Below are 24,220 nucleotides of genomic sequence, written 5' to 3'. Positions count from 1 at the left end.
AACCTGTACATCTTACTAATCACACTTGCTATTTATGGAGGTACAAAAACTTCTTTCTCAACTGCCAGTAAGCATTAATACCAAAATCACAATGAATGAAAAATTTGGACTCTTCTCTGCATGGATAAACAACATGTGGTGTGTGTGTGTGTGTGCGTGTGTGTGTGTGTGCATGCGTGTGTTTGTGAGAGAGAGAGAGTTAACAAAGGAATAGTATGTGGAGGACCTTACCCTTGACTGTTTTATTTTATTATAAATACAGTATGCTTTAAACAAGTGAATAAAATCAAAAGACATAAGTGCAACTATAATGCCAGTGTTCTCTTGTCCTTGGGGGCAAACAAATCCTGAGTTACAATATAGCCTCAGTCTTCAGAGTTCAGCTCAAAGGGAGCAAATGCATATTTTGAATGGAATGCAAATGTAACTAATCAAAGGCAAAATAGCCATTTGCCAAACTGAAAGGATCGCCTTGCTTTAGTTCCTAATGTTCTCTCATCACAGTCCGCACCATGCTAAATTAAAGCAGCACAATATTTCTTTAACTTACTGTTTGATCCTCAATACAAATTTGCTATCCATTTTCCTTGCTGATTTCTGAGCCCCAACATCCCATTTTTAGCAGTAACTGTCACTTCTACTTAGCAATCCTTTTCAAAGAGAGTTTCAACCAAATCCTAAAGTGGTCGAAAGCAAAGCTGAGAAACAATTCGGTTTTGTGTTATATCATTTGATTCACTACATTATGATTCTATAATCTTTTAAATCTACTATTTATGATTTCCTTGACTATTGTTCACAAAGGGAATCAAAGGGAATTCAAGTCCAAGAAGAAATTTGCCTATCCTGTACACTAGAATCACTGCCAGATACAGTCCCATGCTTGCTTTTGTTCCCTCAGGATAGGAAGATTTAAATCTGCAAGATGTACGAAGAACAGTAATAAGAAAATCACTCTGAAAGACCCTCCATGCATATTCTTGAGCAGGGCTCTAAATCTGGAGGAGAATCCTCACACTATTCAACCTCAGCAGATATCAAAAGCATTTTCCTCATCAGACCAATCACAGGTTGGCTTACCACTTCTCTGTCCAGGGATGCCTGATGCAGCCTAATATCTCTGTCTGAAAAAAGAAAATTAAATGGTTCATATAAACCTTCCTACTGAACATTCCTCCTACCCAGGGTGAGTAGTAATCCAGTCAGCCATACAGTCCAATGGAGCAGGTCATTGAATATTTGGTGGAAAAGTAATGCTATGGAATGGCATTCAAACACTGACACGTTCACCTTCAGCTAAAGACAGTGCAATGCACTGACACAGTTCTAATGACATCAGGACCTGTGGAATGTATGATGCCTGGAAACCCATGCTGCTAGGAAACAAAGAACAGATCTCATCTAATACTTTTTTTTTTTTTAATGTAAGGACCGGGAATCAAGGTGATCGGACCTTCTAAACTGGGAGCAACACAATCAACCCCTCAGAAATGTTTGCAAGTGGAAAGACAAACACTGACCCTGTAGAAATGAAACAGACACAGATAGCTAGATTTTCATGACTGAAATCATAACTCCCTAAGTTTTCTATTAGGGTGATCACTAGCAATGTCTCCTATAAAAACTTAATCAAAATCAGGCATCACTGATTCAGGAGTTTTCTACACCATGAGCTTTTCAAGAGGTCAAGATAGAGAAAGGAGAAGAAGGAACAGGAGGAGGAGGAGGAGGAGGGAGGGGAGGAGAAAGGAGAGAGAGGAGAAGGAATTAGTATGATTTCTAAAAATGCTAATTTTCAGAACTTTTTTTTATTAAAACAAAGCAGACCATAGCCATTTGCGATACACACCAGTCTCGAACTAAGGGATTTGCTTGTTTATTGCAGTCTAAAAGAAGTTACCTTTACAAAAGTATCACTGGGTAAAATATTTATCCTTATGTGCTGTTGCCCAGTCTTTGGTTACTTTATAAAGAAAAGATCAGACTCAAAAATACTGAGAGAAATTGCAACACAAACACCCCTCAGTTTCACAAATTATTTGGTATCCACTTTGGGTGATCGTCTAAGGGAATCGACAGTACCATTCGCAATCCACATTCACATCATTCAGGCACCAGAACGCCAGACCCCTTAGAGCCACTACAGATTGAACCGTTTATTAGGGAAATCTGGCTAAGCTGTGCTAGCTCATGGAGAAATACCGGATACTCTCCAAATGGAAAAGGAAAATCGCTAAAGATTTCTGTTTCTCTGCAGATTCTCTTCGTGGCATTCTTTAACTAGTGATGATAGCCCAGATGACACTAAAATTAGCAGCCAGGCTATTTACTCGGGAGCAAAACACAGAAGGCATTTTTTTTTCCCCCTTCCTGCCAGAATCTATGCGTCTCCTCTTTTCCTCAGCAGCTGGCTGGGAGGATGTAAAAATCAGAGGTGCAAGAAGTCTTCTACTTCCTAATGAGTAATCCACCCAGGAAAGTAAACACGACAGACACCCGCAGGTTCAGCTGGCACACACCAAGGATGCTTCCACTGTTGTTTACAGTGCTCCCGAAGCACTGCGGCCGGGGACCCGCGGGGACGCGGGAGGGGACGCGACCCGGGGAGGGCGGCTGGCAAGCCTGGAGTTGGCCCAACTGCTCTATCCCTAGCCTTGAAGAAAGGCACGGCACGTTTGCACCTGAGCAAGGAAAGTGGCCAGACACCACACGGGCTTGACCCGGCTGCCCCGGCGGGGCGAGGGAGGGCTCCTCCAGGAGGTCCGTCCTCTCCGCAGCCCCCCGTGACTCCCGAGCGGGGCACCCATCGCGGGGCGCAGCGCTTCTCCTCCGGAGGGAGCAGGAACACACGGGGAGGCTTCTCCCCCACCTCCCCCCCCCACCCCACCCCCCCGAGGGCCCCTCAGCCTCCTCAACCCGACTTTCCAGTTCAACGAATTGCAGGCGATCTGCATGCACAACCTCAGCTCCAGTGGCGTCGGCTCTCCCATCCCCCGGGTCAGATCTCCCCGCCATCCGCCAAGCACATGCCGACGACCCCACTCCCAACTAACCCCAGCATCAGACACACACACGCACACACGCGCGCGCACACACCTATCCTGCAGGTCCCCGGGCACGCTCAGCCTGCAACCCCCGACGTGGGAGCAGCGGTTGGGTCTCAGCAGCACCCACACTCTGCTGCTAACCTGAGACTTCCCTTCCCCCTCGGAGAGACGCGCCGCCGGGGTGCCGACTCCCCCTCCTACCTGTAACCCCGCCGCCACTAAAGGCTCTGCGCCCCGCACCCCGCCGCAGCCCGGCCCGACCCGAACCCCCTCACCGCCGCCCTCCGCCCAGGGCTCGGCCCGGAGCCCCCCACGGAAGGCGCGGCTTCCCCTCGCCACAACAACCTAACAAAGCCTGGCCACGCAGGTCTCATTCCAAGCGGCTGGCGTGAAGGGGACCGGGCAGGAGGGGTGCGGGAGGCCGGGCTGCTCCACCGCTCCGCGGCGCCACCTGGGCCAGCTCGGGCATCCCCCCCCCCCCCCAACATACACACACCCCCCTTGGATGCTTCCCGGGCCCGGCGTCGAGGAAGACAGCGCCCAGGCTCAGCAGCCTGCATCCTCCATCACCTCGGGGCTGGGCTCCGCACCCGCTCCTCCAGCCCGCTCCTCCCGCCTCGAGGGGCAAGAGCTCCAGCCCTGCTTTGGGGGGAGGGGGGGGATAGCTGCTTTCTGCCCCTACCAGAGGATGGCACTGGAGAGAGGGGAGGGAAATGCCCAGGGTGGAAGCCGGGCCGGGTACGACAGCGCCCGCTCGCCTCTCCCCTTCATTCCGCCCGGCCGGGCTACCGCCAACGGCTGGCATCACCTCGAACCCCGGCCAGATCCCAGCGCCCAGCAGCCCGGAGGCTCCCTTCCCGCCCCGCATCCCGGCCAGCTGTGTGTGTGTGAGTGTGCGTGCGTGTGTGTGCAAGCGAGTGTGTGAGTGGAAGGGTGAGTGTGCCCCGAACCCCGCACCTCCCCCGGGCTCTCCAGCCCGCCTGCCCGCCGCCGCTGGCGCCCCGCTTCGGGGGGGGGGGGGTGCACACTCTCCCGGAAAGAGTGTGAAGAATGAATTACCTTCCGGAACCGCCGGTGCCCGCGATCGTCCCATCAGCAGCTCAACAACCTGCAAGCGGCGGGTGCAGCGATCCACAATCCAGCCATGGAGTCCCGGGGGCCGGCGAGGGAGCAGCAGCCCCCCGCGAAGACAGCACCCCCACCGCGCGCGCGGCCACGCCGGGGGGGGGGGGACCAACACGCCCGGCGGGCTGAGGCAGGCAGCTCGAGGGTGGAGAAGCCAGTCCAGGAAACAACCCCAAGTCCTCCGTCCCTTTCTTCAGCTACACAGCCATAGAGAAAGGAGGGGACGGCCGGGCGAGTGGGGAGAGGGGGGGGGCGTGGGGGGGGGGAGGAAATCAACCCAAATGCTTCGGTTCCTGGAGCTCGCCTCGCTTCACACGCCCCGAGGGGACCAAAGCGGGGCAAAGAGAGAAAAAAGAAAAGAGAAAAAAAAACACCAAAACACGGGGTTCAAATGTCGCTCGCGGCCCCCAGTTGCACAACTTGGGAGCGAGGCTGGGTCTCCGGGCGGCGGGCGGGCGGCGGCAGCCCCGGGCCCCGGGCGGCAGCGATTAACATGCGGCAGTCATCGCCGGGGCGGCTGCTGCTGCTCCTCGGCGCGCGCTCGCTCGCTGTGGCCGCCGAGGCCGCCGAGGCGAAGAACGCGGCGGAGCCCGGAGATCTTCCACCATCCCCCCGCCGGGCTTCCGAGCCAGCTCCGCACCCCACCCCCCGGCTCGCTCCGCTGCCGCTGCTGCCGCTGCTGCCGCCGCTGCTGCTTCCTCCTCGTCCTCCCCTGGCCGCCGCCTCCGAGCGGGACTTGGGGGATAGGTAGGGGGAGCCGTCCGGGCCAGGGGTGGCTCCGCCGAGCCCTCCTCCTCCTCTTCCTCCTCCTTCTCCTCCTCCTCCTCCTCCTTCTCCTCCTCCTCCTCCTCCTCTTCCTCCTCCTCCTCCTCCTCCTCCTCCTCCTCCTCCTCCCGGCGAGCTTCTCTCCCAGCCCTGGCTCTGCTCGTGCGCCCGCAGCCCGCGCCGACAGCCAGAGGCAGAGCCAGAGCCGATGCCGCCACGCAAACTCCTTCCCCGGAGCAGGGCAGGGGCGCGCGGGCCGAGCGGGAGCCGGGCCGCCGAGGGCTGCGTCCCCCGGGGCGGGCGAGCGCCGAGCCCGGGAGGTGGTGGATTAGCTGGCCGGGGGAGCCGGGCAGCGGCGGGCATGTGGGAGCCTCATCGCGGGGGCCGGCTTCCGAGCCGCCTCCTGGTCCTCGGTCCTTTCTCTTCTCCGACTCCCCCGAAAGCGAGCGGAGGCTCCGGCGGCGCTCTCCACACGCGCACACACGCGCGCACACACACACGAGCGAGCGAGCGAGCGAGCTCCTGCCGCCCGGAGCCCCGCGCGCAGCCCGCGCGCGCGCGCGCTCACACCCGGAGGCACAGGCTCGAGGCGGCGAGAGGAAGGGACGAAGGCGGAGCGGAGCAGGACGGCCGGGGGCGCGAGTCGCAGGCGGCGGTGGCGGCGGCTCCCTCCTCCCGGGCCGGCCGCAGCCTCCGCATCCCCCCTCACCCCCGCTCCGGGGAACTGGAGCGAGCGATGCCCGGCGAGCGGGCGGGCGGGCGGGCGGGCGCTGGGGCGACGGCGCTGACAGCCGCTCGGAGCGCGGGCGCGCCGGGGCCCAGCCGTCTGCACTCGGCGGCGGCGGCCAGCGAGGCCCGAATGAGCCAGCGGCGGGTCAGGGGCGAGAGCTCGGCGAGTCCGGGAGAGGTGGGGGGGGGGGGGGTGCTCGAGCCTGGGAAAAGGGGCGGGCGGCAAAACCCGGATCTGGAGTCCGCGCGGGCTCCACCTAGCAGCCAGGCAGCCCCTCGGAGGTGGGAAGCACGGGGCTGCTCCGAGAGCTTCCTTTTCAGGGTTTGTCAGACAAAGGGTACCTCGCCAGCAACGAAGCGCAGGCTGGCTTGCAAGGAAACACAGGCTTGCTTGCAAGAGCTCTCTCTCGCTCTCTCTCTCTCTCTCTCTCTCTCTCTCTCTCTCGCTCTCTCTCTCTCTCTCTCTCTCTCTCTCTCCTCTCCCCCCACCCACTTTTTCCTCCCTCACTCCCTCCTCCCTAGCTTCCCTCCCTCTCTCTAATCCTTCCCAGCTCCCTTTTAAGTGAATTAAGTGCAGTCCTGACACTATGAGAATTTTTTTTCCCCCCAGTGTAGATGATTCCCTGGAATCGCTTTGCAGGTGGCCTGCCTTTGGGTCATTTGATGTTCCTTCCAGATGCACCTCAGAGCGCAAGTTTGCTGGTGTCGATGGTACCCTCGGAAAGTGGACCCTGGGAATTCAAGCATCTCATAGCCCCCGTGTAAATGGCCTGAGCAGATACAGAACCGTGCCCGCATCCAAGCCCGCACCTTCGGATAGAGGGAAAGGCTGCCCAAGGGGACCTTGCTCAAGAACTGAGCCTTGGCTGTGACTTCTTTGTTAAAGGACGTGGTGAAAGAGACACGTTCTAAGGTCCTCCCTGCCCTAAAGTTTTATAATTCGAATTGAGGAAGGTGCTATTTTCTCTGTTCAAGTATACTTAGGTTATTCAGATTTGTTGGGGCTGGGAATGTGGCTTAGTGGTTGAGTCCTTGCCTACCATGCATGAAGCCCTGGGTTCGATTCCTCAGTACCACATGCACAGAAAAAGCCCAAAGTGGATCTGTGACTCAAGTGGCAGAGTGCTAGCCTTGAGCAAAAAGAAGCTCAGGGACAGCGCCCAGGCCCTGAGTTCAAGCCCCAGGACTGGCAAAAAAAAAAAAAAAGACTCGTTATGTGCACCCAGTAAATACCTTCTATGCATAGCCACATCCCACATTTTATTTCGTTGTGCACAGTTAGAATGTCCTCAGTGCTTCTGAGAGCTCTACAAAAAGTAACATCCACCTCAGCATATCTGAAGAGCTGAACACCATCTTAGAATTAAAGAACCATATCCGTGCATTTGGCTAGAAGTGGCTAGGGAAATCTCATTCATTCTTCAAGACTCAATTCCAGTGCCAAGTTGCTCAAGAAGCTTCTGATTCACCCCCAATTAAGAAAAACAATCATATTTTAAATGTGTGACATAAGTCAACTATTTTTATGTATACATATATGTACAAATTATTTCTTCCATTATCACCTTGCTATGTTTTGGTCCATGCATGCTTCAAAAGTTGGTCCCCAGGCCTGTGGATATGGCTTAGTGGCAAGAGTGCTTGCCTCCCATACATGAAGCCCTGGGTTCAATTCCCCAGCACCACATATATATATATATACAGAAAATGGCCAGAAGTAGCACTGTGGCTCAAGCGGCAAAGTACTAGCCTTGAGCAAAAAGAAGCTAGGGACACTGCTCATGCCCTAAGACCAAGCCCCAGGACTGGCAAAAAAAAAAAAAAACTTGGTCCCCAGGATCAGCTCATATTAGAGCATGATGGAGCCTTTAAGAAGTGGAACTATATTATATCACTTAGGACGTACCTTTAGAGAGGCTATTGGGACCCTAAGGTCCCTGGCCCCCTTTTTACTTCCTGTGAACATCCTTGCTCTACTACTGGCAATGGACAAACAGAGCCAACCAACCCCAGACCAAAACTTCTGCAACTGTGAGGAGGAAAAAAAATACTTCCTACAACCTGACAGCTGTAGAAAGATACAGAGAAAGAAGTATGAAAGGGAGTCCTTGTATTTGTCAAAATATGAAACATAACAACTGAAAATTAGCAATAGTCAAATGAAAGAAGGGCAAACAGGATGTGACCACAAACACATAAAATTACAAAGTCCATAATGAAGAAAAAAATAGAAAGGAGGGAAAAGGAAAACAACTATTTTTAAAAGCTGATGGCAAGAACAGCAATGAAAAGAAGAAAATCTCTTATTTATACAATTTAATCAAATGCCGAGGTAGCAGTTTTTCCAGCCGCTACCTCTGTTTTAAGATCAAGCTTTGTGCCCAAATCTTTCTTAATCTCATGGTCAGAATCTTCTCTATTTGATCTAGAATATAAACAACCCTACTCTATCACCAGGAAATCCCTGACTCTTGTCAATATTTGTTTTAGGTGAGCCTTCAACAAAAATAAATCCCGTTCCCTATCTTCTACACAATTATATTTAACACCTTCAGAATGGGCACAAGACAGCTTTGCAGATGACATCTGAGCACAGATGCTAGTGTACAAAGCACCTCCTTTCATAATCGAGTGATTTGGGAAAAATATTTCACTAATGTCTTTGGTGTGCCATTAAATTAGATAACAAATCAATACTTGCAAAACGGTAAGGACTTCAAAATGAAAAAGAAAATCTGATCGTCTAATTAAATTGAAGAAAATGTAAAATATTTTAATATTATTTAAAAATTCCTGACCAAAAGAGCCTTTTCAAAAGAATAAAACAAATACTAAGATCACCAAAAATGTAAAAGCTAGGACCTGAATCTGGAAGATCAAGATTGGAGGCTTGCCAGGACAGAAAATAACAACCAAAATAACCAGCAAAAAGGAGGTTTTGATGTATGACTCAAGTGGTAGAGTGTCGACCTAGCAAGCATAAGACCCCAAGTTCCAATCCCATTACTTCAGGGACTGGGAATATGGCATAGTGGTAAAATGCTCACCTCGTATATATGAAGACCTGGGTTCGATTCCTCAGCATTGCCTACATAGAAATAGCTAGAAGTGGCGCTGTGGCTCAAGTGGCAGAGTGCTAGCCTTGAGCAAAAAGAAGCCAGGGACAGTGCTCAGGCCTTGAGTTCAAGCCCAGGACTGACCAAAAAAAAAAAAAATACCATTCCTCCAAAAAAAATGTTTGGTTAAAACCAATATGAACAGTTAGTGAATAGAATAGCCAATTGATGCATAATAAAAGGGACATTTTTATCCTTATAGAATTCCAATCCACATGCACACACACACACACACACACACACACACACACACATGCAACTAAAAGATTTATCATGTTTCATGTTTTACCATTGAAATTACCTGAAACAACAACAGTGTCCAAATGCGAACACTAACATTAATGCATTGAGACAGCCGTACTCCTATACTTGAGAAGTACTTTAAGAAAATTGATCCGGAAGGAAAGTGAACAATATTTATTAACTGCCTTGTAGACTCTAGGTACCATTCATTACTTTAGAGTTTTCAGTTAGATATCTAAAAATAATCAGAGTATGAGCAAGGATTCTGTGCAATTATATACACCTCATCAGAATCTGTAATTATTCAGTGAGGGGAAAAGTTTATGAAAGCAAAAATTAAACTTTAAATCACTGTATACATATGATATTTAGGTAATGTTCCTCTGGGCTGCCAGAAAGAGAAAAAAAATGCTCATCTACACAAGTTGGAAGATTGCGTATTTCCATCCTCAGATAAGAAATGTAGGCAATTTCAGGAAGTCATGCATCCAACTGACAATCTGGATCGTTCATGATTTACCTCTTTAGAATTTACCATTGCTCACCTTTGGCTGGAATTTACGTATTTTAGTCTTCTAGAAAGCAAATGACTAGATAACACAGACACTCCACTATGCTTCTTTTACAAACAATGACCTTCTGTCTTGATAAGATGTAAGCTCCCTGAGTTTTTGCCATCAGAAATAATGCTCTAATACCCAATCAAATATCAGTTATGATCTTAAATGCTGCTAGGCCTAAATACTCTTACAAATCAAGGTAATCAGGGTTAAATCACATTTGCAAAGCAGACAGCAAAGCATAGCACTCAGACTCCCAGTCTGTCATGGCATGATTGGAATTCTAAAGGGTTTGGGGTTCACAAGTATAATGACTCAAATATAGATGACATAATCTATCAGAATACTTCTCTAACTTATATGATAGGTTAATTCTAATAGGCTCCATGGCCCTTTCTTACCCCTGGAATACTCCTTAAAAGAATATTTCAAATGACTCTACAAGCTTGCTCAGATTACATTGCCCTGTTAATTGTGCCTTTTATTCCTTTGTTACTTCAAATAAGTCACTCTCCTTTTTCCATCCAAAAGAGAACTTGTATTTTCTGCTTATGTGAAAGCCTCAAAGCTTGCCTGTAGATATAGATCTACATATTTCAATACCTGCTCTTAATTAAGAGAAGGTATTTTAACATTTTACACATGCAAATGTTTTTATTTCAGTGGAAAGGGCTCCTTCACTTTACTTTAAATCATAATTTCCCAAATGTTTGACTACCTGCATGTCAATTCCAGACAGTTGAAAAAAGCAAGAGCATGCTTTCTTTTCTTGTGTAACATTACCAGCTACCTTGCTGTAGATACTGCAATTAAATTACCTTTTATTAGCTCCAAAATAGGCTGAACACAGAATGTGGACAGCTGCTTACTATAAGTGTTAGTGACGGAGCATTGCTCTTTTAGAAGTGTTCAGCACTGTTGCAAACAATTTTGCATGAAAAGCATCACACAACAGTGTCCTCATTCTAGACTTTATATATATATATATATATATATGAATGAATTCTAAACAACACTTTTCTTTTAGTCCCCTTCTTGCAAGAAAAGGCAAATATATGCACTCCACTAATAAATATATAATACTCAACTAGAGACCATCCATAAGAGCTACCATACCTGTAAAGAAAATGATTTTTTGCTCCTTTGTAAAACACTGCAACTGTCTGACTTTTTGTGTCACATTTTTAAAACTAGAGAAGACACAAATATTAGATGCCTGACTTCTTCTCTAAGAATAGTTCCTATACCTGACTGGAAGGATATTCGTGTGAAGTGACCATAGATAATTGGCCCAGACATGAGCAACTAACTCGAGCTTGACTAATCAGAATCTTTCTCTAGATGTTTCAAACTACACAAGCCAAAATTATCTCTGTGTATCATTTATGAGAGAAGAAGACTCAAGAACTGTTTATATTAGACTGATTGTGACTTTAAAATATGCACATTCGCAGGCCAATGTAACCCTAGCTACTCAAGAGGGTGAGATCTGAGCCTCATGGTATGAATCTGGCCTAGGGAGAAACATCTGTGAGACTCATCTCTCCAATTAACCACAAAAAATACCAGAAGTGGAGTTTTGACTTAAGTGGTGGAGTACTAGTCTTCAGAAAAAAAAAAGAAAGAAAAAAGAGGGGGAAAAAAACCCTCAAGGACAGTGTTCACACCTTGAGTTCAAATCTCAGGACCACACAAGCGCAAAGAAAAATCCACATGTTTCAAATCTACCAATACTGTGACAGGAGAAAGTGGGGATTTTGCTAGGTAATTAGGTCATGAATGAAGAGCCCCCTCCATTCAGATTATTATAATTACAAGAAGGATTCAGAGAGCTATCTTCCTTCCTTTCCATGAAGAGGATTTACTAGAAGCTTCTACTTTGCAAGCCAGAAAGGAATCCTCTCTAGAACGCAGCCATGTTGAAAACTCTGATCTCAAACTTCCAGTCTCCAGAATGAGTAGAAATAAATTCCTGCGATGTATAAACCATTGAGGCTATGATACCTTGCTATAGCATCCCAGACGAAGACATGAATCGTGGTTACATTCTGGGGATAAGGAATGCATCCAAGAAAAATACTTTACTGTAGGGCACACTACCACACAAAATAATAACCTGCATCAGAGATTCTTACTTATTTTCCATCTGTATTTAAAATTTTAAATCAGATATATTTGAAGTAAAAATTCTGTATGGATGTGCAGTTGTGTTACTAGCATATAATCTCTGATGCCTAGGAGATCAGTTTCTCCTATGATGGTATACTGAAATTGCTTAAAATCTGAGCTCAGAGAAGGCACACCATTATTTTTTTTTTTTTTAGAAATGTTGTCCCAGTAATATTTGCATTAAAACCAGAAGATAATTTTTGCATTTTTTTCCATTTTCTCCAATCATGTCTTGCTTTTTTTTTTATAAATAAAAATTCATCACTCAGAAAAAAACACTGGTTATTAATTATGTGGTATACAATTTTAGCCACAAAATGTTTAGTGAGTGAAATAAATTCAAGTAAAGTTATTTAATATTCAATATTAAATTAAGCCAAGATCTGGTGGCGCACACCTGTAGTCATAGCTACTCAAGAGTCTGAGATCTGAGGATCGCCGTTCAAAACCAACTCCTGGCAGGAAAATTAATGACACTCTTATCTCCAAGTAACCACCAGAAAGCAGGAAGTGGCCTTGTGGCTCAAGTGGTAGGGCACTGTCCTTGAGCTCAGGAGCTCAGGAATAGCGCCCAGGCTCAGAGTTTAAGCCTTACGACTGACAAAAAAAAAAAAAGATGCAATATAATATTTAATTAGTATTAAATTAACAAAAGGTATTTCTCTATATGAATAATTTGAATAGGTTTCATATTACAGAGGTTTGTTTTAATGAAAATAAAAAGAGGAACTCTATGAAAACTGATGTGTCTCAGGTGGCAGGGCAAGAATAAGAGAATGACCAAACCTGATTTAAGTTTATTAGAAATAGAGAGATCAGATTTTCAATTTGACTTTAGAAAACTAAAGTTAAACTTATAGCAAGGGTATAAATACTGCTTTTGGGCACAGAAGAATCTTGGTCCTTATGAAATTCTGAGGGTAAAATGTAATCACTGAAAATTTTTGTGAGAAAATGGAGTTTCTCCAAAGTCAGAGATCATTCAAGTGCTACCTGTCCAAAATAATATGCAAAATATTAAGATCTATAGCTGATGGAATCTTTTTGGTTATATTCTTGCTTTAGTGTCAGTCAGCCTTTTGTTATTGTCACAAAATATGTGACCAAGTTAGAAGGTGGAAAGTGATTTTGTTTTGGCTCACAGTTTCGAAGTCTCCAACCCTGGTAGTCGGGTTCAATTACTTCTAAGCCTAAGATGAAGCCCAGCATAAAGGAAGAAAGTAGATGATGAAGTAGAGCTGCTTACCTCATGGCAGCCAGGAGGTAGGGAGAGAATGAAAGAAGATCTAGGAAAAGATCTGGGGAGATCTGGGAAAATATCTTCAAATCAACAGACCTAGATAACTTCTAAAAGCCTTTTATGCTATGAATTTGTCAATGGATTAATCCATCAGTGAACTTAGCACCAATGATCCAACCATCACTCAACAGTACCACCAGCTGGGAATCAAGACCTCAACCCATGAGTCTGTGGGAAATACTTCATCTTCAAACTAAACAGCTTCCTGAAACCACTGTAACTTTTTAAATAGTTTCACTGTCATACAACCTGACAAAGACTAGGTACTTAGGTATTTATGTCTTTCTTCTATCAGACTGATGGGGAAACATAGAGAGTTTAATTCATATATTTCCCAGAGTAATATTGGAAAATTGTAAAGTATTTAATAAATTAAAACATCCCAATGACATGGAGCTTTGTTCTTAAAGTTTTGGGTTTTTTCCTATTGTGTTAACTATTTAGGAAATTCCTTTTTATTTTAATTGCCACAAGTTAATTGTAAAAAGGAATTATGCTGCAATATTTACATAGCACCTTAAATAATTTCTCCCTCCCTATAGGGTTTTATGCTATCTCTCTCCATATCTGCATATATCTGCATATAAATATATTTTATATGTAAAGAACTACAGTAATATTGATCGTAGTACTTTTTATTTTTCCTCTCTGCTTCGGTTGGTTACCATCTCCATACACACTCTTCCCTTTAATGATCATATCCTATTTATATATTATTGTTATTATTACTATCATCACAGGTAAAAATTTGACACAATAGCAAAAGTATGTCACATTGGTTCTTTGACCTGATCTTATCTTGTTCAACACAATAATCTCTTCCTCACTTCTTTTTTGCCAGCAACACATCAACCTTATTTATAGGTAAGTAATATTTCAATGGATGTATATGTACGTATATCTGTACCACATTTTTTTCACTCCTTGATTATTCTTAAAGTTGTTTTCACTGTGTAACTATTTGGCAAATCCCCCCTACACACACTGGTTTGTTCTTTACTACTTGATAGAGGTACATTTCATTTATCTACTTAAAAAATGGTGTCCCAATGCCATTAGAACAGAGCAGAAGACAAGTTCATTATGAAAAATTGCCTAGACACTTGCTGGACACCTTATGTACACAATATTATTTAATAGTAACAAACATTTAGAATTAAAAGGGTTATCTATAAGCATTGATTGCTTAATGATAGGGAAGTGAATACATTGTAAGACAAGTGCTGTTAGGTTGAATAGCACTACTATACACATATATACAATGACGCTACATGATACATTCTTATGAGACCACTAGGGTATACGTGATCCATCACTGACTGAATGTCTTGTGGCTCATAAGGCTATTATAAATAAGGGAGACCAAATGTCAAGAGGCTGACTAACTTGATCAATGTTAAATAACCAATGGTTTCATAGCAAAATTCAAACTTACATCTAGCTACCAAACCTTTAGCCTTACCCAGCACCAGCAGCCTATACATGAAATCCTTTTACTTAGGAGTCTGAGATCTGAGTCTCAAGGTTCATAGGCAGCCTGAACAGGAAAGCCCATGAGACTCCTGTATCCAATTCACCACCAAATGTCCAGAAACAGAGCTGTGGCGCAAGTGGTAGAGCACGATCCTTGAGCAAGACAGCTCAGGGACAGCACCAAGCCCTGAGTTTAAGCCCCCCCAGGACCTGTTTTTCCACTTAAACAAAAGATCCCACTCTGCTGAGTCTCATTGGGCAATTAGGAGTAAAACATATGTAGGAAGAGATCATACTTGATGCACATGCTTCTGAGAGAAAGGACATATATAAAGAAGTTAGATCTAAATTATAGATATATATGTAAACATATATACACATACACATTTATACACAAAACATGTACACTAAGGCAGAGGAAGATCACAACAATGTAACTTCTTTGAAAAACTAACTTAAAATTAAAAGAAATAATTCCAGGAAGCTAGAATATGCATTGTCAGGGATGGGGGTGACATGAAGAGCAGAGGCTCATATAAGTATAGAGGAAGGGATGCACAAATGTGGTCATAATACTCAACACACATTTGTAAACATGGAATAACGAAAATATTGGGGATGCGTAGGTTTGGGAGATATGGGGGAGAATAATGAACGGAGTTACTTTGACCAATGCATATTCTCTTGGTAAACTGAAGTGCTGACTTGAAACTCCTTTGTGAAACCAACAACATGCTTGTGAAAGATTTGAAAATGCTAACATCAGAGGGGCTACCATTATATAACTGAGATAAAGAGTGCATTTCCTTTTGGAGAGTGTCACCCCTTCCATTGCTCTCTTCCTGTTTTGCCCTTCCATCTCCACCCACAAGTTGGATAGTTCATATTCAAAAGAGTGTCCAGTGAGTACCACTGCTGCATTTGTTTACCATTTGTCCTTCTATTTCTGTCTCTTCTCTAACACTCCCAAAGACATATAGAAAAAGGAAAAGAAAATTTTAAAAAAAAGGAGAGGAACCCTATTGTTTCCATTTCTTGAATATTATTTCTATAAATACAATTTTGTATGATCAGATGCACTGAGGCATCTCTGATTTGTGTTCCTCTCCTAAGATTGTCCTCCTTTGGTCTCACTGTCTGTGAATGACTAGAGACCTGTATAATTTATTATGTCCCAGTGTATTTTAGATCTAAGATGATGAATTTGTATAACACATCTTATAATCTTAACTCAGTGACCACTAAATTAAACATGAATTTGGAGTCATATCTATGCTTGCTGGGGAGACTTGTATGAAATGATGGATATTTTCCCAAAGAAATGGACATATCCACCATGACAGTTATTGTTCCATAGACACTTAGAACATTTTAACATCTGTGTTTTTGTCATGTCTAGGTCAATTGTTAAAAATGATTCAAGAACTTTTATCTTTTTAGAGCTCCCTTACCTTTTGTGATTATTTATTTCTGCCTGTCTACTTTAGTTTCATAAATCTTATCTTCATTTGCCTTGCTGTGTTTTCCCTATGAATTCATTATTTATCTGAAGCTACTTGACGTCTTCTTCTTTCTTCTATAAGGATTATAATATTATCTGTGATTCAAAAATGTCCCCAAAGTAAACCCATGTGATGTTACTTCTCAGTTTTCAAAGCTGGGGGAAATATCTCCTTCTTGATGATTTGGTTTCCTGCCTTATTAGTTATCGTAAGTGATATATCCTATTATGTTCCACTTGGATTTGAATGCCTAAAAAGATAAGCATGTGCTTTTGTGCACAAAGCATCAGTTTCCTGAGTCTTCATCGTCTGCAGTGATTTTCACTCTCCTCATTTGTTGTCCATCGTCATTGTTCAAGTGATATCACATTTTTGCTACTTGTGACTTTATTTGTACAGTACCTCTCATTCCAATTGGAGGCAAGAAGGGAAAGGAGGGGGAAAGGGTGTGAAAGACATTGAAAGAGAAAAGAAGAAAAGTACAGTAATTGTTTCACCATATTTGCTTCAACTCTGCCTTTGACCTGCTTTCTTCATTTTAAGGTAAAGTTTTCTGCCTTGTTCAAAGTCCTGTTCCGCCTCCAGTTTGCAGTAGTCTGGAAGACCGCCTTGCTCTTTTGTGCAGATCTTGCTATCTCAGACCTTCCAGGACTGGAGCATTTTATTTAATAAACTGCTTCTCTAAAAAACTGCCTCTCCTTTTCCCAAAGTCAGAAAAAATATTAAAAATATGTAAATAAGGGCTGGGAATGTGGCTTGGTTGTAGAGTGCTTGCTTAGCATGCACAAAGCCCTGGGTTCAAGTCCTCAACACCACATAAGCAGAAAAAGCCAGAAGTGCTGTTGTGGCTCAAGAGGCAGAGTGGGACCCTTGAGCAAAAGGAAGCCAGAGTCAGTGCTCAGGCCCTGAGTCCAAGCCCCAGGACTGATATACATATACATATATATACACATATATATGTATATATACATATATATGATACATATGTAAAATATTTAAAAATCATCAAACCAACCAATATGTCCAATTCTGTGAATGAACATCTGCTCACCTAATGCTTATTATACATTTGTACATATATACTCCTTCGTGAACATATGGGTACATATGACATGAATATTAGAAATTATGAAAGTTCACAAGGATGTTTTTAGTATTTACTTTAGTGCTACTTATTTAAATCAATTCTTGTGAGAGTGTCCCTATTTTGTTAATCTGATTGAATTTTACTCGACTATTCATCTTTCAAGCTATTGAATACACCAACTTCAACATTCATGCCCATCACTACTACCTTAATCTCATTGCTTTCTTGTATTCCTTCCATGTAGCTTGCAATTGGATGCTATGTTAGTAGACTGGATCAACCTATACATATTCACAAGTATGTGTTTGTATGTACCTGTGTATCCTCTGCCTTTCAAAAAAGATACACATTCTACGCAATTAATGCATTGTTGTTCTCTAATTCAGTTGATTAGAAACTCAGTATAACTCTCCTGTGCTCAAGGCTCTAAAAGGTAATGAATTTGAATATGACACAAAGTCTATTCTTCACAAAGTCACAGATTATGTTGTTTCACATACACACTAAATGTATTTCCTAATGGCAAATTTCTAGAACAGGCCCATGCTGTGTGAATTTCAGAGATCTAGCTTTCACTCTTATCTTCTGCTTCCCACCTTCTGCTGGAAAGACCTGTGGAGAATTAAGAAAAAAAATTTAAGAATCATCAGGAATTCAAGACCCTGAATCTTGGAATATGAACCTAAGTAAGTTATTTACCCTTCCGGATACTCAATTCCTTTTTGTTACTATGTAGTCACAGGTGTTTATTAAATAAATGAATGTAAATGATACACATGGTTGGCTCAAATTTTTCAGATTTTGAAGATACAGTGGTATACAAGATAGATGAATTTCTCATTAAATGCATATTAAATTTGATTAAAAATTAGCATAAAGATCTGCTGGTCAAACTACAGAATCATAGTTCCATATCTAATGTGAAATATATCATAGAGGTATGTCATGAAATTGTTGTAACACATTATGGAAGATTGTTCAATTTAATATATCCCATGCATTGCTTTATAAGAATACAAAGTGTGGCTGGGTGCTAGTGGCTCACACTGTAATCCTAGTCCCTCATAAAAGCCTGAGGAATACGGTTCAAAGCAAGCCCAGGAAGATGAAACTACATGTATAACGCTATGGCCAACTATCCAGCAAAGGCCAGAAAAGAAAATATAGCTCAAGTGGTAGAGTGCCAGTCTTGACCTAAATAGTCAAGATACCAGTAGAGAACCTGGAGTTCAAGTCCCAGGATAGGCATCCTCCCAAAGAATATAAAGAATGAACTTTTTGCATGATCCATAAATTAAAGGACCCAAAGATATTATAATCAGAAATTAGAGTATATATCTAATTAATGTTTTATGATAAGCCACAAAATCCAATATAGTCACTTAAGTTGGAAAGTTTTATTCAATACTTTTCTTCTTTATTGTCAAAGAGAAGTAGAGAGGGCTTACAGTTTCATACGTAAGGCAGTGAGTACATTCCTTATCCAACTTGCTACCTCCTCCCCTGTTTTTCTCCCACCTTCCCCTTCTCCATTTCCCTTCCCCCCAGTTGGTTTACAGCATATAGTTTTGTAAATATTGCTGCTTTTTATCCTTTGTCTCTCCATGTTTTTATGTTCCAGTTCCCTTCCCTAGTTCCAGTAAACATATATATATATATTACCCAGGGGACTAAAATCAATAACAGTGACATCAGGGGTAAAATTCTGGGGAAAAAATACAAAAGAAAATGGCATAATTTCACAAGGTACATTGAAAATAACAATGACAATGCTAATGAAAATGATAATCTAGTAGGCTAACAAATATCAGATGTATTATCATGACAAAGAGGAAGAGGCAGCCAGGAAAAATTTCAATATTCTAAAATGTAGGGTGAAGGTGTAGCTCAGGCCTAGCAAGAACAAAGCCCTAGGTTCAATCTCCATTTCCTGCTACACATTAAATAGCAGAATATGCAAGAAGAATGTTTCTGATATAGCATCCCAGTTCTTCTGGACAGGAACTGAGCCTAGCCAAAAGGAAAAACAAGAAGAAATTCTGTTAGATCTTTCTTCCCCTTACTTTGTTTTCATAAGGGAGGTGCAGGACACCATTCTTTGAAAGAGTGTCTTTGCTGACTGCCAATCAGATATTGTGTTATTTATCTCTTGATGAATAACAAATTATATTCAAACATGGAGTCTTAGAACAATAGATACTTGTGTTTTGTAGATTCTGTCTCAGGCTCTCTCACCAGGTCCAGTAATGTTACTAGTGAGGAGTTGAGATTATCTCAAGGTTGGAATAGAATATGTCCCCAAGTTCACTCACATGGCTATTGGTAGACTTCAGGTCCTTACTAATTGAAGGTATCATTCCCTTGCTGCCTGTGCTTCTCCATGAAGGACCTTACCACAGGGCAGCTAGAAGAAGAGAGGGAGAGTAAGAGGGATAGGGACAATAAGGGAGGGAGGGAGAGAGAGAGACAGAGAGAAAGAGAGAGACAGAGAGAGACAGAGAAACAGCAAACAAGTTTAGTCATTTCAGGTAAACTAATTTTTATTATTTCTGCCATAATCTGTCTAGGAGAAAAATCATTATGTCCAGCTCCATAGTCAGAAGGGATTACAAAAGGCCTTAAGTAACAGCACATGACATCATTGGTGCCATTTTAGGGCTGCCTCCCACAGATGTCCTGAAGGATGTTTGGTTCACTACATTTTTATGTAGCTTCCTCATCATTCTTTCATACAGAAACAGTTACGCAAATGTTTTGCACTGATATTTCTAAACACAGACACATATTCTTTGTTCTGTTGGTTTCATGATTGTCATTAACGCCTTTGCTAAGAAGTTAAGCTGATAAGTCAGAGAGTTCAAGGAATCTTCTACAGTGTTTCACCATACCCAGTCCCTTCATTTCCACGCACAAATTTTGATGCTTTACAGTGATGTCACTGAGGTCCTACAGGGGACAGTTAATTCTATTTTCAGAGCTAATGTTTATTTTCTGGCTTGTAACTTATTAATCAATGGCATAAGTGAGTTTAATGGTCACTATGTTTAGCCACTGAAAATTTGGTGTTCATCTCCTAAGCAGCTCTGTTACTATAACTAATATACAATTGTTACCAGAGGAGCTTTATCAATACCAACAGTAAAACAAAGCATATATAATACTCAGGCTTAGTAGGGAGTCAGTAAAAGTGCATCAGAAACTAGAAAATTGAGGCATAAATTATGCAGACAACATATTTGCAAAAGATGACATCTAAAGAAACTGGGAGAATAAATTGTATGAATACCAAACTTGTTTCAGACTATGTCCCTGAATAAAAAGAAAGGGCTACCACCTACTACATTAGCCAGTATAACACACAATTGCTATAGGTTAAGCCATTGAAAATTTTAGGTTCACCTGTTATTGTAATTGTTGTCCCCTTAAGTGACAGTAGCCTTCTGTGTACAAATCCATCCAATCCATTGTTTGCTATTATCAATTGTATTCTTGAAAGGTTTACGTCCTTTTAATTACCAGACATTTTGTGGTTGGGTTTAAATTATTTTAAGTATAACAGAGATTGGAAATACATAATGCTTCAGCACTTCCTTTCTGCTATAATGGCACTAAAGTGTTTAAATTATCTTACCGATGCTTTACAGTGACCTATGGAGGAGATACAATCTTTATTCCCATTTTATAGATAAGAAAACTAGGGCTGAGAAAGCATAACTGAAAGTTTAAACTGGTGGCTGGAAACTGTTAGATACTTAGGACTGTAACCTGGAGATAAGATGTGATTGAGAGTCCCTAATCTCATGAATATGGATAATATTCCTAAGGTCACTGTGTCCTGTGAAAAGAGAGAAACAAAACAAATAAAAATAAAATAAAATGGGACAAAAGAGGCTCCTGAGGAAATTGAAATGGCCCCCTTTCCAAATATGAGCCGCTGTCATCAAGGAATCAGAAAGGTGGGGGAAACATAGAATATTTTCATCCTCCAAGGAAAGTGAGAGTTCAAATCCAGGGCAACCAAGAAGGTGAAATCTTTCAGAGGGAGCAAATAAAATAAAATCCAAACAACACGTTTTCATTAGAATTATCAGGAAAAATGTGGAGGAGGAGCGTGGGAGGAGCTAGCCATGGGCACCACGTGCTGCAAAACCAGTGCAGGTGGGAAAACGAGGACAGTGAGTTCAGGAGACACCAGGGCTTGGAAGGCAGCTAAGCTCAGCACTCTACCCCCCATGCGCCCCTGGCTGTAGAGGGAAAGGAAGGCATGGTTAGCTCTGTTTCTCGTTGCTGTCACAAAACATGAACTAGAAACGACTTACACTAGGAAAGATTCATTTAGGTCACACTTCCACAGGGGTCCATCCATGGTCGCTTGACTCCATGTTTGTGGGTCTGCTTCATCAGGTTAGGAGTATGTGGGGGGGGGGGAGAGAGAGAAAGAGAGAGAGAGAGAGATCCTCATGAACCCTCCCTCAGTTCACTTAATTCTTCCATCTTATTCCTCTGTGCCCACCATTTAAAGTTCCCACAGCCTCTTAAAATAATACCACCAGTGCATCCAATACATGAGCCGGTGGAAGTTATTCCATGTGCAAACCATAAGGAGGGAGTAAGTGTGGATTATGGGTTGACTTTTAAAAATTTAGATTATATGCTATGAAATGATCATGCTTTTCATTTTGCTTTGGTTTTTTTTTTTTTTTTGAAATGCAAAACAGAAAACCTGCAAATAAGAAAATACACAGGTGTCCTGAGAAACCTAGAAGGATCATATCCAGGGCTTAGGTGCATTTACATTTTAACCCGAGAAAAAGTGAAAACAATAGGTGGCAATGAATACAAATTTGGGGCTAGCAGTGCAGCTCTCAGTGTGAGGCCCTGGGTGTAATCTCCAGCTCTAAGCACACACACACACACACACACACACACACACACACACACACGAAGGAAGAACCATACTATTTGTAAGTATATGGAAGTATCTGGGGAAAAGAAATACATTAAGCGAGTTAAGCCAGACACAAAGAAACACAGGTTGCATAGTTCTCCTCATTTGTTGTAACTAGAAGGTGCCTACCTTTCTACAAATAAGCATACTGCATTATAAAAGACAGAACATACACTTGGACATGATAAATTATACAGGCCTCTTGACTTTCACAAAGGTGAGAGCAAAGGAGGATATTCTTGAGAAGATCACAAAGGCCCAATAGCTATGTGCATATGATCATATAACATGATATTCATTGCAATGAAATCCAAGAAATGGAAACAGAGGGGTTCTTTGTTGTTTTATTTTTCCCTTTATCACTGTGTGTGTGTGTGTGTGTGTGTGTGTGTGTGTGTTCTGAGCCTTTTGTCTTGTCTGTAAGTTTATGTGTTTGGAGGAGGGTAAGAGAAGAACAAAGAGAGGGTGGAACAAAAGGTGAACAACTGAACAAATGCAGCAGTCATACTGGCTAGACTCTATGTTGAAAATACAACTGTGATGATTGGGGGGTGGGTGGGAGGGAAAAGGTGGGAGAAAATGAGGGAAGGGGTGATACTGTTCAAAAAGAGATGTACTCATTGCCTGACCTATGTATCTCTATCCCCTTTGTACGTCACCTTTACAAGAACAATTTTAACAAAAGATGCAGAATCACTTCAGGTTGGGAGGTAACAAGTTTCTTCTCTGACATGTTATTTTCTTTCTCAAGAAAGGTGTAGGCTTAGCTGGCTGAATGAAGTTGCAGCTAGAGGGTAGAGAAGGATGGGTATAGCTTTGAACATTTTCAAAAACAAGAAAAAAATTGCTTTCAGTAACTCACACTTGAAATTCTAGCTACTCAGGAGGCTGAGATTCAAAGAACAATGGCTTGAAGATAGCTTGAGATTCTTTAGATCATAGAGTGTGACCATCATTAGGTAACTCACTGTCATGACCTCTAAGAGCAAGGACCTCGTGATGGAACTTTATTGCAAGATAAAAAGAGGTTTTAGAAACTTCTTCCAGAATATACTTGTCAGTGTATAGCCTTTTTTTTCCATTTCAGAGATGTTATTATTTTTTTTTAGATGACAGAATTTTTACACAGCTTTACAATGGAGAACCAGGCTTACTGACCTGTTGAAAACCATGAAACCAAGCAACTGGACAGTGCTTATAGATGTCATGAAACATCGATCTGAAAGCATTTTAGTGTTGATGTAAATGTTTAACAAATAGATTTTTGCTTTAATTTCTCTTTAATTAAAAAATTGGATTGAAAAACCACTGTTGAATTGCATGCTTACCACCTTGCTTTATTCAAGATGTCTTAAGTTGAAACTATTGAGGTCTATTTCCCTTCCTTCTGCTTATCCTACTGTAATTTTCTCCTTATCTTAAGCTACTTCTTATTTTTTACGTTATCTCATGTCTAAGTGTTAATTGAATTTATGAAATAATGGTGGAATTCACAAGATACGGTCACCAGCTTATGGGAGAACCCAAAGAAGAGTGATTCATCATGAATGTTTAAATCAGTTTCATACAAAACCAGAAAATACATGCACAGCAATAGTCAATCCAATTCTACTAACCCTATTTATTTTGCATTTCTATGATCAAGAATCACTTGCATTATTATTGTTTTTCTGTCATTTATATAGTAATGAAAGTATACAATACAATGTGAAGTGTCAACCTCAAATAATCAGATAACCCCAAAGGGTGTGCTCTACAAATGAATATTTTCACTGAACATTAGTGGTAAATATTTAAAAGGCTTTCAGAGTTTCTTCCATAAACTTTGTTAAGTCCTCCCCTCCCCCCAAATCAAGATTCATATAGCATTGACCAGTTACAGATACCACAGGGTTGACATCTGTCTGGAAATTTTCAGATTTGTTTTAAAGTCACTTTTATTATTCCCATACTAGGAACAAAGCCCATTAGGGCACACTCCAACACATCTAAATGCAGATGATTTTTCTCTTTTCTCAAAGTGCTGTACATTTTCTAAGGTTCCTTGGTTATCAGGAGGACCTTTCTTCCCATCTGTAAAGCTACCACACTGCACATTAAGTAGTGACACTCGGCCTTTTTGAGTCTGGTAGGCATTGGCTCCATCACAAAGCAAA

General features: G+C 42.6%; 1 protein-coding gene across 5 annotated transcripts in view; it reads right to left on the bottom strand.

Moving 5' to 3' along the window:
• The window catches only part of Adgrl3 (adhesion G protein-coupled receptor L3), a 648,664-nt gene extending 644,412 nt beyond the window's left edge, over window positions 1-4,252 (bottom strand). For all 5 annotated transcript variants that reach the window (XM_048363857.1, XM_048363853.1, XM_048363854.1 and 2 more), the window contains exon 1: window positions 4,107-4,252. The gene's annotated coding sequence lies outside the window, so the exon portion shown is untranslated. The remainder of the gene's footprint in view (window positions 1-4,106) is intronic.
• Window positions 4,253-24,220: the final 19,968 nt, after the last annotated feature.

The sequence above is a fragment of the Perognathus longimembris genome, chromosome 16, assembly GCF_023159225.1.
Source record: "Perognathus longimembris pacificus isolate PPM17 chromosome 16, ASM2315922v1, whole genome shotgun sequence".
In the NCBI taxonomy this organism is placed as follows: Eukaryota; Metazoa; Chordata; class Mammalia; order Rodentia; family Heteromyidae; genus Perognathus; species Perognathus longimembris.
Note: the sequence above shows the minus strand (reverse complement) of the source record. Positions and strands in the feature narration are given on the sequence as shown.